The 17772-nt window shown below is 48.6% G+C and overlaps 1 pseudogene; it reads left to right on the plus strand.

The window, feature by feature from the left end:
• Nucleotides 1-4101: 4101 nt before the first annotated feature.
• LOC134898211 (5S ribosomal RNA) lies at nt 4102-4218 on the plus strand (annotated as a pseudogene).
• Nucleotides 4219-17772: the final 13554 nt, after the last annotated feature.

The raw sequence follows: 17772 nt of genomic DNA on the forward strand, positions 1-17772 counted from the left end.
TGCGCAGTATATAGTAGGAGGACAGTGCAGAATTTTGCTGACCACCAGTATATATATATAGCAGTACGGTACAGTAGTCCACTGCTCTACCTCTGTGTCGTCAAGTATACTACAAAAGTTCAGTAAAATGACCCAAAAATCAAAATTAAAAGCGTCTGATGAGAAGCTTAAACTTGCCAATATGCCATTTACGACACGGAGTGGCAAGGAACGGCTGAGGCCCTGTCCTATGTTCATGGCTAGTGGTTCAGATTCACATGAGGATGGAAGCACTCATCCTCTCGCTAGAAAACTGCAGTGCCACTCCTAGATGGGCCAGTTGTTTGTGTCGGCCACTTGGGTCGCTTAGCTTAGCCATCCAGCGACCTTGGTGCACATCTTTTTTTCTTTGCATCATGTGCTGTTTGGGGACTATTTTTTAAATCTGCCATCCTGTCTGACACTGCAGTACCACTCCTAGATGGGCCAGGTGTTTGTGTCGGCCACTTGGGTCGCTTAGCTTAGTCACACAGCTACCTCATTGCACCTCTTTTTTTCTTTGCATCATGTGCTGTTTGGGGACTATTTTTTAAATCTGACATCCTGTCTGACACTGCAGTGCCACTCCTAGATGGGCCAGGTGTTTTTGTCGGCCACTTGGGTCGCTTAGCTTAGTCACACAGCTACCTCATTGCACCTCTTTTTTTCTTTGCATCATGTGCTGTTTGGGGACTATTTTTTAAATCTACCATCCTGTCTGACACTGCAGTGCCACTCCTAGATGGGCCAGGTGTTTGTGTCGGCCACTTGGGTCGCTTAGCTTAGCCATCCAGCGACCTTGGTGCACATCTTTTTTTCTTTGCATCATGTGCTGTTTGGGGACTATTTTTTAAATCTGCCATCCTGTCTGACACTGCAGTACCACTCCTAGATGGGCCAGGTGTTTGTGTCGGCCACTTGGGTCGCTTAGCTTAGTCACACAGCTACCTCATTGCACCTCTTTTTTTCTTTGCATCATGTGCTGTTTGGGGACTATTTTTTAAATCTGACATCCTGTCTGACACTGCAGTGCCACTCCTAGATGGGCCAGGTGTTTTTGTCGGCCACTTGGGTCGCTTAGCTTAGTCACACAGCTACCTCATTGCACCTCTTTTTTTCTTTGCATCATGTGCTGTTTGGGGACTATTTTTTAAATCTGCCATCCTGTCTGACACTGCAGTGCCACTCCTAGATGGGCTAGGTGTTTGTGTCGGCCACTTGGGTCGCTTAGCTTAGTCACACAGCTACCTCATTGCACCTCTTTTTTTCTTTGCATCATGTGCTGTTTGGGGACTATTTTTTAAATCTGCCATCCTGTCTGACACTGCAGTGCCACTCCTAGATGGGCCAGGTGTTTGTGTCGGCCACTTGGGTCGCTAAGCTTAGCCATCCAGCGACCTCGGTGCACATTTTAGGACTAAAAATAATATTGTGAGGTGTGAGCTGTTCAGAATAGACTGGAAATGAGTGGAAATTATGGTTATTGAGGTTAATAATACTATAGGTTTAAAATGACCCCCAAATTCTATGATTTAAGCTGTTTTTGAGGGGTTTTTGTAAAAAAAAATCACCCAAATCCAAAACACACCCGAATCCGACAAAAAATTTTCAGGGAGGTTTTGCCAAAACGCGTTCGAATCCAAAACACGGCCGCGGACCTGAATCCAAAACCAAAACACAAAACCCGAAAAATTTCCGGTGCACATCACTACTATTTATAACCTGTTCAGCTGCATGGTGCTTTATGGGGACCAGTAATGACTGTGTTAGTACTACATATTCCATGTGATGCCATTTCTGGTAATGTCCAAATCTGACTTGATAATGACTGAGGAATTACATGCGCAACATAAAATGGAAGACAGATTTTTCCTGTACAGCCTTGTAATTAATGTAAATAAGTCAGTTCTCTGTAATTAGATAATTGATGATGTGTTCAGAGCTAGTAGAGTAGAGATTGGTGGAATTTCCTCTTACATAGGGGGTGATTCCGAGTTGATCGTAGCCCTGCAAAATTTTGCAGAACTACGATCATGACCATAGACATGTGGGGGGACGCCCAGCACAGGGCTATCCCGCCCCGCATGTCAGTGCCGGCTCCCCCACCCGCAGAAGTGCAAAGCATCGCACAGAGGCGATGCTTTTGCACTTTAGGAGTAACTCCCGGCCAGCGCAGCTTTAGCGTGCTGGACGGGAGCTACTCGTCACTCTCCGGCCCGCAGCGGCTGTGTGTGACGTCACGCAGCTGCTGTGGCCCGCCCCTGGCATGGTCCGGCCACACCTGCGTTGGCCAGACCGCGCCCACGAAACGGCAGCCAAATGCCGCCATCCCACCCAGCGACCGCCTCTGCCTGTCAATCAGGCAGAGGCGATCATAGCGCAGTGCCGGCCTTCGGCTACCTGGTATACGCCGATGCACTGCGGCACCGTCACATGCGCAGTTCTGACCCGATCGCTGCGATAAACTGCAGCGTGTGATCGGGTCAGAATTACCCTCATAGAGAGATGCAGTGGCGTTATAGATTGGAAACTATTTGCACCCAGGGGACATATTGAAAACTTGCATTGGAGCATTTAACTTAAATCATGTTTTCGAACTCTGGTTTACATTACCTTTGATGTGCAATCTTAACATTAATAAACGGTTGTGGAGAGTTAAAGTTATGATCACATACTGTATACCTTAAATGAATCAGAAAATATAATTCGATTAATTGTGATATTCTTTCTCTGTTTATTTGATTCATTGTTTATTATTTATTGTAGCCTTCAAGTCAATTTATAGAACACTATTATGTTACAGGATATTGAACAACATAATTGTGGCAATTGAATCTATTACGTTGTCAGTTCCTGTCTCACTCATGTATATACATTTCTCTATTTGTGATGTGTTACATAATATGCCATATTAATTCTCTCTTAACATTAAGATGCATATTGATCTTTTGAAATCTATGGTATTAGTCACATCAAGATGAAGATCTGTTCAATGATTTATTAGCTGTTCTCTATACAGTTATATACAAAACTGAATTATATTATAATGATTGATACATTTTATATATGTTAGCCCAAATGACGCGTTTTTAATATTAATGAGGTATAGCACACTTCAGCATGCTGATACATGGGGCATACGTACCTACTCTCCCGGAAGCTGTGGGGGGCTCCCATTTTTTGGGGTAGCCCCCCGCATCCCCGGAAGATGCGAATCGCGGTATTTTCCGATGTGGGGGCGGGGCTTGATGATTTCACAGTCCTGCCAGCCCTATCAGGAAGTGAACAAGACCGCTTGTCGGGCGAAACGTTTTCCAGTTAACCCACCTGAGACCAGGAGCACCGCGCCAGCAGTCTTAGATCCCGGTTCGGGGTCCAGGTAACAGCCGGAGGATCTCTTTGCTCTTTGCTCGGGGATTCACTTCTGGCTCTCAGTCCCTCCTTACATCTGTATTTAACAGCATTTCATCACATACAACATACTCGCTGTCTTATATCTCAGGTGCTTGCATCTTTGATTTATTTTCTCACGCAGCTATATTACCTCCTAGTTGAGACCCTGAGTACTACCCAGATTGGATAATAGATCTGATTCACTAGCATATAGGAGCCTAAAACACCTTCAGGGTGGTCTTATTGCATACATGCCTAAGCTATATTTGATGTGTGTTATACCAGTGAGATCATTATGCTTCCTGATTTAATCTAATGACTGTGATGGACTGTGTACCCTGGATTTTTTGCATAAACATTGTTAGATGGTTACATTATATAAACAAACCGAAGATCTAGCCGCAATATTGTATTCGCTGCTAAATGCAGAGGAGATTAATCCAGCCTCAGTTGTATGATACTGAATCTACATTTATTATAATATAACCCCTGGTGTACATTTATTGTTAATTTAATACTATTTCTGTGACTATACTAATTCGGTGAACTCTCATCTGTGATCCAGGTTTTCCTGCCTAACACAGACAGTAGATTCACCAACCTATATTTTTACACCTCATCTCATATGAGACCGCTGCAATTACATTCTTTTTTGGTGCTCTCTCATTAGTGCCTCTACCAACCTAGTGACCCTACTACCATACCATACCATATATGCCCGATCTCGTCTGATCTTGGAATCCAAGCGGTGTGGGCTTGGTCAGTACCTGGAGGGGCACCTCCTGGGAATACCGGGTGTTGTAGGGTCATTTAAGACAAGAGGACTTGTAATCACTAACAGCAGAAGCACTCTTTTCTTCTTTTTCTTTTTCTAAAATTGTTTTTGTCATCAGGGGAATTTATTTGAACAATATACAATATTCATATTCATTATGCGGTGCTACCTAAACTCAGGTGGGGACGTTGTCTAGTTCAGCCACCGGTGGCCTTATTAATACAGTTATCTGTACTGGTCAGGGTGGTAGGGTACAGCCCAGATATATGGCTGTATACCCCCAATCCCTAATATAGGGTGAGATTGACCAGAACAGTTAATATTTTTTCTATACCTTAATTTTAATCTTTACTTTTTCTTCATCATAACCTTATCCCTACTTTTAATTTAATTATTATTTTTGTGTACTCAATGTGAGTGGGGGATTTCTCTATGACACTCTCGCGACCTTATCTTTCATGGCATGAGAATTCACTTAGTTTGTACTCAAATTTATTTAATTTTCTAGGTTGGGCAGAGTGAGTCATTCAATTCGTTTAGTGGCAATTTAATAAAAGTTATGTTTTAGTCTTCTTATCTAACATACGGTATTCACCGATATTTAAGAGTTTGCCCACACAAGAGTCTTCTTTTTTCTACTATACTGTCGACATATGGTTTCTGATTCTGGGCGCACCACTAAATTGGACACAGCAAGAGTGATACAAATCAAGTTCATTGTCCCCTTTTTGGTATTATCAATTTCATTAAAATTATTTCCCTGCTGCTGAGTCACCCTTGTTTGGTTGAACGTAAGATCTTGTCATATCCGAAGAGCCATATCATTTGTCATCAAATGCTCGGATAAGTCCAATATAAACAGGCTGCAGTTCTGTAGGTCCTTATAGAGGCTAAAGTTCTTTGTCTCCGTCTTGTATTATATACCACTAGCTGAATACCCGTGCTTCGCTATGGAATTTCAAGTACTGTATTTCTGTGTATATATAACTTTAATTTTGAAGGCCTTCCTGGTAAACTAATTAGACTTACAACAGGACATCGTCTACCTGCCGCTGCCAATCTTTGTCAGGCCGCACCTCTGGACGGCCCTTCCCCAGATTGATGCTGTCAAAAGGCTGGCACTGAGGAGAATAATCTGCCTCCTTATCTTCCCGCCTCTGATGCTGGCCTGCTCAGTGCTGTAAATGCTGGCACGACAGGCCAAGCTCCGCCCGCTGTATGTTAAATATGTAAGGTTTGCAGGGATAGGCTGACTCTATTCCAAAGGGCCCAAGGTCTCCTTGCTTAGATTCTCACTCTCCTTAGGGCTCCTCCTTTGAGGTAAAAAGGTAAAGATTTTCGCACAACACTTAAGGTCACTGGTAGAGCTGTTGCTACCCTTTACACAGCAGATAAGTGGTTGCTGACTATCAAGCTTATCCTTAATGCATTTAAGAGTCAAAGGGGTGTATTTGCTAAGACTTGGATGGAGATAAAGTGGATGGAGATAAAGGGGTTCATTCTGACCTGAACGCTCATTGCAGTTCTTCGCAGCGCAGCGTTCAGGTCAGAGCTGCACATGCACTGGCGCCGCATTGCGCCGGTGTATGGCTGCCAGCCGACAGCTGTCGCTGCCTAGCGATCGCCTCTGCCTGATTGACAGGCAGAGGAGGTCACTGGGCAGGAGGGGGTGGCTCGGCGGCGTTTGGTTGCCGTTTTGTGGGCGTGGTACAGCCAACACAGGTGTGGCCGGACTGTGCGGGGGGCGGGCCGCAAAGGCTGCGTGACATCACACACAGCCAATGCGAGCCGGGCAGCGATGAGCATCTCCTGGCCAGCTGCAGGAGCTGCGCTGGCTGGGAGTTACTCTACAACTATAAAAGCGTCACCGCTGTGCGATGCTTTTTGTACTTGTGCATGGGTGAAAGGGGGCCTGACATGCGGGGCGGACTAGCCCTGTGCTGGGCGTCCCCACGCATGTCAGGGAAGATGATCATAGCTGTGCTAAATTTAGCACAGCTACGATCAGGTCGGAATGTCCCCTCCAAAGTACTAGCCAATCAGCTCCTAACTAACATTTTTCAAACCGAGCCTGTGACATGGCAGTTAGGAGCCGATTGGCTGTGACTTTATCTCTGCCGACTTTATCTCCATACAAGGCTTAGTAAATAGACCCCAAAATATCTATCTCTCCTTTCCTCCTATTGCTCTCTGAGAGGTTCGGCAATGTTTAGTGGCAGGTTAACCTCTGGTAATTGAGACACGGGGCCTAATTCAGACCTAATCGGTGCTGTGCGATTTTGCAAAGCAGCCGATCAGGTCTGAACTGCGCATGCGCCGGCACAGCAATGCGCCGGCGCATGCCAGACGGCCGATGGCCGTCTCAGCCCTGCGATCACCTCTGCCAGAGGTGGTCGCTGGGCGGGCCGACGGCATTTGGCCACTGTTTCAGGGGCACAGTCCGGGCAACACAGGCATGCCCAGACCATGTGGGGGGTGGGCTGTGGTGGCTGCATGGCGCCACACGCAGCCACTGCGCCCCTCACAGTGACGAGTAGCTCCCGGCCAGGGAGCTACTCCTAAAGTACAAAGCATCGCCGCTATGCAATGCTTTTGTACTTGTGCGGAGGGGTAGGGCTTGACATGCAGCAGGGCGTCCCCCCGCATGTCTGTGTGACTGATCATAGATGTGCTAAATTATCACATCTACGATCAGAGTGTATATTTACTAAGATTCGCGTTTCTGATTTGGTAGGAGTTTGATCCCGAATTTTATCGGAAGTATTTTTCTGCAACTTTTTGAGGTCATTTTCAGTAATTTACTAAGCTGCTGAGTTTTTGTTTTTCGTATTTTCCGATGTCGATGCTATTCGTATTGTCAATCAGTGTTTTACGGGAGTGATGAGTAAAACACTGCCGGACATAACACAACGAAGCCCAGCCGGATCAGTAAGATCCATGCAGGGCTTCACTGTGTACAGTATTAAGAGTTAACATTTGGGAAAAAATGGCATGGGGTCCCCCCTCCTATGTATAACCAGCCTAGGGCTCTTTGAGCTGGTCCTGGCTGTTTTAATACCGGGGAGTGTGTAAGTGTGTTTAAATAAATTTTTACTTTCACGCTGTGTGTCTTGTTTTTATTTGGGTATTTATTTTGTTGTAGAACTACAGGTACCAGCGGGCCGTTATTTCCCCGCATGCTGGTACTTGTGGTTCTCCAAGTACCAGCAAGAGGGGGAGGCTTGCTGGGACTTGTAGTTCTAAAACAAAAGACAATATTCTTTTTTTTACACTGGAAAAGACCATCAGCCCCCCATCCACCTCCCAGAGATGGGGGGGGGGGGGGCAGCCTCGTGCTTTACCCCTGGCCCTTGGGTGCCTGGAGGGGGGGACCCCTTGATTTAAGCAATCCCCACACCCCCAGGGAACCCCGGCCAGGGGTGACTAGTTGGGGGGTTAATGTCACGGCCGCAGGGACCAGTATATGTGTCCCCCGGCTGTGGCATAATCTTCTCGGCTAGTGGAGCCCGGTGCTGGTTTTAAAAATACGGGGGACCCCTATGTCTTTTGTCCCCCATATTTTTGGAGCCAGGGCCGTCCCAAGAGACCGGTGCTGGTTGCCTAAATTCTGGGGGACCCCAGTCAACTTCTCCCCGGTTTTTAAACAACCAGGACCGGTTCAAAGAGCCTGAGGCTGGTTATACATAGGAGGGGGGACCCCATACAATTTTTTTTTACATTTTTAACTATTTCTGACCCTTTTCCACAGATGAAATCGAGACTTTAGTAAATATACCGCACATTCCTGATATACCCCCAGATCTGAATTAGGCCCACTATCCTCTACTAACTGGAAATATGCTGGTTAAGTACTTATATCTGTCGCAGAATGTTTTTTTGGGGGAGCAATGGCCCTATGTATTTTGTCAGTACCGGGCCAAACAATTTCTGATGGCAGCCTTGCACATCACATTGCTTTTTGTAGGCTTGGTGGCTGATTCTCAGTTGGGGTAAAGCAAAAAAAAAAAAAAAAGCCAGTACAGTAGTAACTGAGCATCTGGACAAAGTATGAATATCCGCAGTTAGTTCCGTACACGTAATAAGGGGGCAATTCTGAATTGGCTCCTTTGTGACATCATCGCTAACCATTGTCCTAAATGTACTACAGCTTCTAAACCAGATAAGTGTAGATGTTCCCGATAGCAACCTACCAGATTGTGTCAATCATTTTCTAGGATGCAAGAGAGAAATTATAACTAGAATCTGACTGGTTGCTATGGGCAACATCACCGCTTTTCATTTTTAGAAACTTTATTAAATTGACTCCTAACTAGAGATGTGCACCGGAAATTTTTCGGGTTTTGTGTTTTGGTTTTGGATTCGGTTCCGAGGCCGTGTTTTGTATTCGGATGCGTTTTGGCAAAACCTCCCTGAAAATTTTTTGTCGGATTCGGGTGTGTTTTGGATTCGGGTGTTTTTTTACAAAAACACTCAAAAACAGCGTAAATCATAGAATTTGGGGGTCATTTTGATCCCATAGTATTATTAACCTCATTAACCATAATTTCCACTAATTTTCAGTCTATTCTGAACACCTCACACCTCACAATATTATTTTTAGTCCTAAAATTTGCACCAAAGTCGCTGGATGACTAAGTTAAGCGACCCAAGTGGCCGACACAAACACATGGCCCATCTAGGAGTGGCACTGCAGTGTCAGACAGGATGGCACTTCAAAAAAATAGTCCCCAAACAGCACATGATGCAAAGAAAAAAAGAGGCGCAATGAGTTCGCTGTGTAACTAAGCTAAGCGACCCAAGTGGCCGACACAAACACCTAGCCCATCTAGGAGTGGCACTGCAGTGTCAGACAGGATGTCAGATTTAAAAAATAGTCCCCAAACAGCACATGATGCAAAGAAAAAAAGAGGTGCACCAAGGTCGCTGGATGACTAAGCTAAGCGACACAAGTGGCCGACACAAACACCTGGCCCATCTAGGAGTGGCATTGCAGTGTCAGGCAGGATGGCACTTCAAAAAAATAGTCCCCAAACAGCACATGATGCAAAGAAAAAAAGAGGCGCAATGAGGTAGCTGTGTGACTAAGCTAAGCGACCCAAGTGGCCGACACAAACACCTGGCCCATCTAGGAGTGGCACTGCAGTGTCAGACAGGATGGCAGATTTAAAAAATAGTCCCCAAACAGCACATGATGCAAAGAAAAAAAGAGGTGCACCAAGGTCGCTGGATGGCTAAGCTAAGCGACCCAAGTGGCCGACACAAACACCTGGCCCATCTAGGAGTGGCACTGCAGTGTCAGACATGATTGCACTTCAAAAAAATAGTCCCCAAACAGCACATGATGCAAAGAAAAAGGAGGCACAATGAGGTAACTGTGTGACTAAGCTAAGCGACCCAAGTGGCCGACACAAACACCTGGCCCATCTAGAAGTGGCACTGCAGTGTCAGACAGGATGGCACTTCAAAAAAATAGTCCCCAAACAGCACATGATGCAAAGAAAAAAAGAGGCGCAATGAGTTCGCTGTGTAACTAAGCTAAGCGACCCAAGTGGCCGACACAAACACCTAGCCCATCTAGGAGTGGCACTGCAGTGTCAGACAGGATGTCAGATTTAAAAAATAGTCCCCAAACAGCACATGATGCAAAGAAAAAAAGAGGTGCACCAAGGTCGCTGGATGACTAAGCTAAGCGACACAAGTGGCCGACACAAACACCTGGCCCATCTAGGAGTGGCATTGCAGTGTCAGGCAGGATGGCACTTCAAAAAAATAGTCCCCAAACAGCACATGATGCAAAGAAAAAAAGAGGCGCAATGAGGTAGCTGTGTGACTAAGCTAAGCGACCCAAGTGGCCGACACAAACACCTGGCCCATCTAGGAGTGGCACTGCAGTGTCAGACAGGATGGCAGATTTAAAAAATAGTCCCCAAACAGCACATGATGCAAAGAAAAAAAGAGGTGCACCAAGGTCGCTGGATGGCTAAGCTAAGCGACCCAAGTGGCCGACACAAACACCTGGCCCATCTAGGAGTGGCACTGCAGTGTCAGACATGATTGCACTTCAAAAAAATAGTCCCCAAACAGCACATGATGCAAAGAAAAAGGAGGCACAATGAGGTAACTGTGTGACTAAGCTAAGCGACCCAAGTGGCCGACACAAACACCTGGCCCATCTAGAAGTGGCACTGCAGTGTCAGACAAGATGTCAGATTTAAAAAATAGTCCCCAAACAGCACATGATGCAAAGAAAAAAAGAGGTGCACCAAGGTCGCTGGATGGCTAAGCTAAGCGACACAAGTGGCCGACACAAACACCTGGCACATCTAGGAGTGGCATTGCAGTGTCAGGCAGGATGGCACTTCAAAAAAATAGTCCCCAAACAGCACATGATGCAAAGAAAAAAGAGGCACTATGAGGTAGCTGTGTGACTAAGCTAAGCGACAAAAGTGGCCGACACAAACACCTGGCCCATCTAGGAGTGGCACTGCAGTGTCAGACAGGATGTAAGATTTAAAAAATAGTCCCCAAACAGCACATGATGCAAAGAAAAAAAGAGGTGCACCAAGGTCGCTGGATGGCTAAGCTAAGCGACGCAAGTGGCCGACACAAACACCTGGCCCATCTAGGAGTGGCACTGCAGTGTCAGACAGGATGGTAGATTTAAAAAATAGTCCCCAAACAGCACATGATGCAAAGAAAAAAAGAGGTGCAATGAGGTAGCTGTGTGACTAAGCTAAGCGACCCAAGTGGCCGACAAAAACACCTGGCCCATCTAGGAGTGGCACTGCAGTGTCAGGCAGGATGGCACTTCAAAAAAATAGTCCCCAAACAGCACATGATGCAAAGAAAAATGAAAGAAAAAAGAGGTGCAAGTTGGAATTGTCCTTGGGCCCTCCCACCCACCCTTATGTTGTATAAACAGGACATGCACACTTTAACAAACCCATCGTTTCAGTGACAGGGTCTGCCACACGACTGTGACTGCATTTCAGGTTGGTTTGGGCCCCCACCAAAAAAGAAGCAATCAATCTCTCCTTGCACAAACTGGCTCTACAGAGGCAAGATGTCCACCTCCTCCTCATCGTCCGATTTCTCACCCCTTTCACTGTTTACATCCCCCTCCTCACAGATTATTAATTCGTCCCCACTGGAATCCACCATCTCAGGTCCCTGTGTACTTTCTGGAGGCAATTGCTGGTGAATGTCTCCACCGAGGAATTGATTATAATTAATTTTGATGAACATCATCTTCTCCACATTTTCTGGAAGTAACCTCGTACGCCAATTGCTGACAAGGTGAGCGGCTGCACTAAACACTCTTTCAGAGTACACACTGGAGGGGGGGGGGGGGGGCAACTTCGGTAAAATAAAGCCAGTTTGGGCAATGGCCTCCAAATTGCCTCGTTTTCCTGCCAGTATACGTACAGACTGTCTGACGTGCCTACTTGGAAGCGGTCACTCATATAATCCTCCACCATTCTTTCAATGGTGAAAGAATCATATGCAGTGACAGTAGACGACATGTCAGTAATCGTTGGCAGGTCCTTCAGTCCGGACCAGATGTCAGCACTCGCTCCAGACTGCCCTGCATCACCGCTAGCGGGTGGGCTCGGAATTCTTAGCCTTTTCCTCGCAGCCCCAGTTGCGGGAGAATGTGAAGGAGGAGTTGTTGATGGGTCACGTTCCGCTTGACTTGACAATTTTCTCACCAGCAGGTCTTTGAACCTCTGCAGGAGGAAAGAGAGATACAATGTAGGTTTTAAATCTAGGATCGAGCACGGTGGCCAAAATGTAGTGCTCTGATTTCAACAGATTGACCACCCGTGAATCCTGGTTAAGCGAATTAAGGGCTCCATCCACAAGTCCCACATGCCTAGCGGAATCGCTCTGTTTTAGCTCCTCCTTCAATGTCTCCAGCTTCTTCTGCAAAAGCCTTATGAGGGGAATGACCTGACTCAGGCTGGCAGTGTCTGAACTGACTTCACGTGTGGCAAGTTCAAAGGGTTGCAGAACCTTGCACAACGTTGAAATCATTCTCCACTGCACTTGAGTCAGGTGCATTCCCCCTCCTTTGCCTATATCGTAGGCAGATGTATAGGCTTGAATGGCCTTTTGCTGCTCCTCCATCCTCTGAAGCATATAGAGGGTTGAATTCCACCTCGTTACCACCTCTTGCTTTAGATGATGGCAGGGCAGGTTCAGTACTGTTTGCTGGTGCTCCAGTCTTCGGCACGCGGTGGCTGAATGCCGAAAGTGGCCCGCAATTTTTCGGGCCACCGACAGCATCTCTTGCACGCACCTGTCATTTTTTTAAATAATTCTGCACCACCAAATTCAATGTATGTGCAAAACATGGGACGTGCTGGAATTTGCCCAGATGTAATGCACGCACAATATTGGTGGCGTTGTCCGATGTCACAAATCCCAAGCAGAGTCCAATTGAGGTAAGCCATTCTGCGATGATGTTCCTCAGTTTCCGTAAGAGGTTGTCAGCTGTGTGCCTCTTATGGAAAGCGGTGATACAAAGCGTAGCCTGCCTTGGAACGAGTTGGCGTTTGCGAGATGCTGCTACTGGTGCCGCCGCTGCTGTTCTTGCTGCGGGAGGCAATACATCTACCCAGTGGGCGTCTCAGTCATATAGTCCTGAGTCTGCCCTGCTCCACTTGTCCACATGTCCGTGGTTAAGTGGACATTGGGTACAACTGCATTTTTTAGGACACTGGTGACTCTTTTTCTGACGTCAGTGTACATTTTCGGTATCGCCTGCCTAGAGAAATTGAACCTAGATGGTATTTGGTACCGGGGACACAGTACCTCAATCAAGTCTCTAGTTCCCTGTGAATTAACGGTGGATACCAGAAACACGTTTCTCACCACCCAGGCTGCCAAGGCCTGAGTTATCCGCTTTGCAGCAGGATGACTGCTGTGATATTTCATCTACCTCGCAAAGGACTGTTGGACAGTCAATTGCTTACTGGAAGTAGTACAAATGGTCTTCCGACTTCCCCTCTGGGATGACGATCGACTCCCAGCAGCAACAACAGCAGCGCCAGCATCAGTAGGCGTTACACTCAAGGATGCATCGGAGGAATCCAAGGCAGGAGAGGACTCGTCAGAATTGACATTGACATGGCCTGCAGGACTATTGGCTTTCCTGTGTAAGGAGGAAATTGACACTGAGGGAGTTGTTGGTGTGGTTTGCAGGAGCTTGGTTACAAGAGGAAGGGATTTAGTGGTCAGTGGACTGCTTCCGCTGTCATCCAAAGTTTTTGAACTTGTCACTGACTTCTGATGAATGCGGTCCAGGTGACGTATAAGGGAGGATGTTCCTAGGTGGTTAACGTCCTTACCCCTACTTATTACAGCTTGACAAAGGCAACACACGGCTTGACACCAGTTGTCCGCATTTCTGTTGAAATAATTCCACACCGAAGAGGTGATTTTTTTTGTATTTTGACCAGGCATGTCAATGGCTATATTCGGCCCACGGACAACAGGTGTCTTCCCGGGTGCCTGACCATAACAAACCACCTCACCATCAGAATCCTCCTTGTCAATTTCCTCCCCAGCGCCAGCAGCACCCATATCCTCATCCTGGTGTACTTCAACAGTGACATCTTCAATTTGACTATCAGGAACTGGACTGCGGGTGCTCCTTCCAGCACTTGCAGGGGGCGTGCAAATGGTGGAAGGCACAACCTCTTCCCGTCCAGTGTTGGGAAGGTCAGGCATCGCAACCGACACAATTGGACTCTCCTTGGTGATTTGTGATTTAGAAGAACGCACAGTTCTTTGCTGTGCTTTTGCCATCTTAACTCTTTTAAGTTTTCTAACAGGAGGATGAGTGCTTCCATCCTCAGGTGAAGCTGAACCACTAGCCTTGAACATAGGCCAGGGCCTCAGCCATTCCTTGCCACTCCGTGTCGTAAATGGCACATTGGCAAGTTTACGCTTCTCCTCAGATGATTTTGATTTAGATTTTTGAGTCATTTTACTGAGCTTTATTTTTTTGGATTTTACATGCTCTCTACTATGACATTGGGCATTGGCCGTGGCAGACGACGTTGATGGCATTTCATCGTCTCGGCCATGACTAGTGGCAGCAGCTTCAGCACGAGGTGGAAGTGGATCTTGATCTTTCCCTATTTTACCCTCCACATTTTTGTTCTCCATTTTTTAATGTGTGGAATTATATGCCAGTAATATATCAATAGCAATGGCCTACTGCTATATAAACTGCGCATAACTGAAATGCACCACAGGTATGGATGGATAGTATACTTGACGACACAGAGGTAGGTAGAGCAGTGGCCTACTGTACCGTACTGCTATATAGTATATACTGGTGGACAGCAAACTGTGCAAAACTGAAATGCACCACAGGTATGGATGGATAGTATACTTGACGACACAGAGGTAGGTAGAGCAGTGGCCTTCTGTTCCGTACTGCTATATAGTATATACTGGTGGTCAGCAAACTGTGCAAAACTGAAATGCACCACTGGTATGTATGGATAGTATACTTGACGACACAGAGGTAGGTAGAGCAGTGGCCTTCTGTACCATACTGCTATATAGTATATACTGGTGGTCAGCAAACTGTGCAAAACTGAAATGCACCACAGGTGTGGATGGATAGTATACTTGACGACACAGAGGTAGGTAGAGCAGTGGACTACTGTACTGTACTGCTATATATATAGTTATACTGGTGGTCAGCAAAATTCTGCACTGTCCTCCTACTATATACTACAATGAAGCACAGATATGGAGCGTTTTTCAGGCAGAGAACGTATAATACTGGTGGTCACTGGTCACTGGTCAGCAAAACTCTGCACTGTCCTCCTACTATATAATACTGCTGGTCCCCAGTCCCCACAATAAAGCAATTAGCACACTGAGCACAGATATTTGCAGCACACTGAGCACAGTCAGATATGGAGCGTTTTTCAGGCAGAGAACGTAGATATTTGCACTTGCAGCACACTGAGCACAGATATTTGCAGCACACTGAGCATAGATATTTGCAGCACAATTTGCAGCCCACTAAACATAGAAACTGAGAGGACGCCAGCCACGTCCTCTCACGATCATCTCCAATGCACGAGTGAAAAATGGCGGCGACACGCGGCTCCTTATATAGAATACGAATCTCGCGAGAATCCGACCGCGGGATGATGGCTTTCGGGCGCGCTCGGGTTAACCGAGCAAGGCGGGAGGAGCCGAATTGCTCGGACCCGTGAAAAAAAAGGTGAAGTTCGGGCGGGTTCGGATCACTCCTAACAGGGTGAATCCTCCTCAAAAAAAACTTGTGCCCAATTTTGGATTACTGGATTAAAGTAAATGCTAGCCCCTCCGGTGGTCTCTGGATTTTCCCGTTGTCTCCCCTTCATCTTTCCTCTGGTCAGGGGGCTGCTGGGAGGCTTGAAAGATGCTGGGAGACAAAGTCCAGCCAGCTGCTGCCTCGGGAAGGGTGGGGGGGGAGACACTAACACGAGGGGGGATGTTACACACACATACTCATACACACACACACACACACACACACACACACACACACACACACACACACACACACACACACACACACACACCCTTTACACCCCCCGCTTGCCCCAGGAGTCTGGATCATAACACTGGAGGAGAAGATACAGCTTTGTATGGTGAGTAATTACAGACTAAGCTCATTGGAAACTTCCAATTGCTTACTTAGTCCTGGGGAGGGGGGTAAGAGTGCCAGAGCAAGCCCCGGTGAATTTTTCTAAAAATAAAAATTTTAGAAAAAAAATCAGACTTGGTCTGGGGGTGCATAATAAAAGATGCAGTGGTCTCTCTCATTTTATCTCCTGCAACTGAATAGCAAGACCCCGTGGCTGAGGGAAAAATCTCCCACGCTTAATTGAATCTCCTATATATTTGCCCAAGTCTGTGACTCTGTGCCCGTAACGCTGGGCGGAGTCACAGGCACAGATCTGGCCAGGAACAGTCCCCTCCCTCTCTCCGCCCAGTCCCCTCCCCATCTCCGCCCAGTCCCCTGTCTCCATTCTCCCCGTACACTCTCTCTGGTGACACCGCAGCCGCTGACTGTGAGCGCAATTCACACTACCCGCCTCACAGACTAGCGGCTGCTGCAGAGTTCAGGGGGACATGCTGAGCACTGGCAGCTGCTCTCGCTCCCTCTCCCACCCGCGGCATCCACCCGTCACTTACCCGCGGGTGAAAAGGGGGCGTGGCTTCGCGGAAGGGGGTGTGGCTTCGCGTCCCGACCCCTGTTTTTGGCACAACTCGCCCCCCCTCCCACCCGCGGCAACCACCCGCATCTGCCCCCCACCCGCGGCATCCACCCATCACTTACCCGCGGTCGCGGGTGAAAAGGGGGCGTGGCTTTGCATCCCGACCCCCGTTTTCGGCACAACTCGCCCCCCCCTCCCACCCGCGGCAACCACCTGCATCTGCCTCCCACCCGCGGCATCCACCCGTCACTTACCCACGGTCGTGGGTGAAAAGGGGCGTGGCTTCGTGGAAGGGGGCGTGGCTTCGAGGCCCGACCCCCCGTTTTCGGCACATTGTGGGTCGGGGCATACGGCCTTCACCCGGACACTGCTGAATCTGCAGTGCTGGCTTCTGCACTGTGACAGGAGCCGGCACTTTGGTGTCACCCCTCAGAGGGTAACACCCGGGTGCGGCCCGCACCCACGTTGTGGCGCCACTGCTCCCGCCCCCACCCGTAGCACAAACACCCGCCGCATCCACCCACCACCCGCGGCACTCCCCTCCCCTCCCCCACCCAGAGCACAAACACCCGCGCCACCCACCCGCGGAACTCCCGCCCCCTCCCCCACCGGTAGCACCAACACCCGAGGCAAACCAACCGCATTCGCCCCCCACCCGCGGCACTCCCACCCGCAGCACCAACACCCGCGACACCCACCGCATCCACCCACCACCCGTGGCACTCCACCCCCTCCCCCACCCGCAGCACCAACACCCGCACCACCCGTGGCACTCTGCCCCCTCCCCCACCCACAGCACCAACACCCGCTGGCCCCCCCCCTGCGGCACCCAACGCATCCCCCACATCCGCTCCCACCCGCGGCACTCACGCCCACACCCGTAGCTCCCACACCTGCAGCACCAACCGCCCCTCCCCCACCCGCTGCAACCCTGCCCCTCCCCAATACCCAACTCTCCCCCCTGCTGCACCCTTCACCCAACCCACACCAACACCGCAACTGCCCCATCCTGCACCCACCCCTCCTGCACCCACCCCTCCCCCACCCGCACCACCTCCCCAACCCTCGGAACCCCAGCAGCTGCCTCCCACCACCCAACTGCACCACCACTGCTCCAGCCCCTGCCCCCCCCTCCACACCAGTCCCCCACCCACAGCACCTCCCCCACCCCCATCATCTACAGACACCTCCCCCACCCCCAGCACTTCTACAAACCATCACCCAACCTCCCCCTCTGCAACCCCAACTCCCCCTACATCGCCCCTCCCCCACACACAGCACCTCCAGACCCCCTCCTTCATCCACAGCCTCCTGCACCTGCCCCTCCACCACCAGCATCTACAGACCCCATCC

The sequence above is a fragment of the Pseudophryne corroboree genome, chromosome 3, assembly GCF_028390025.1.
Source record: "Pseudophryne corroboree isolate aPseCor3 chromosome 3, aPseCor3.hap2, whole genome shotgun sequence".
In the NCBI taxonomy this organism is placed as follows: domain Eukaryota; kingdom Metazoa; phylum Chordata; class Amphibia; order Anura; family Myobatrachidae; genus Pseudophryne; species Pseudophryne corroboree.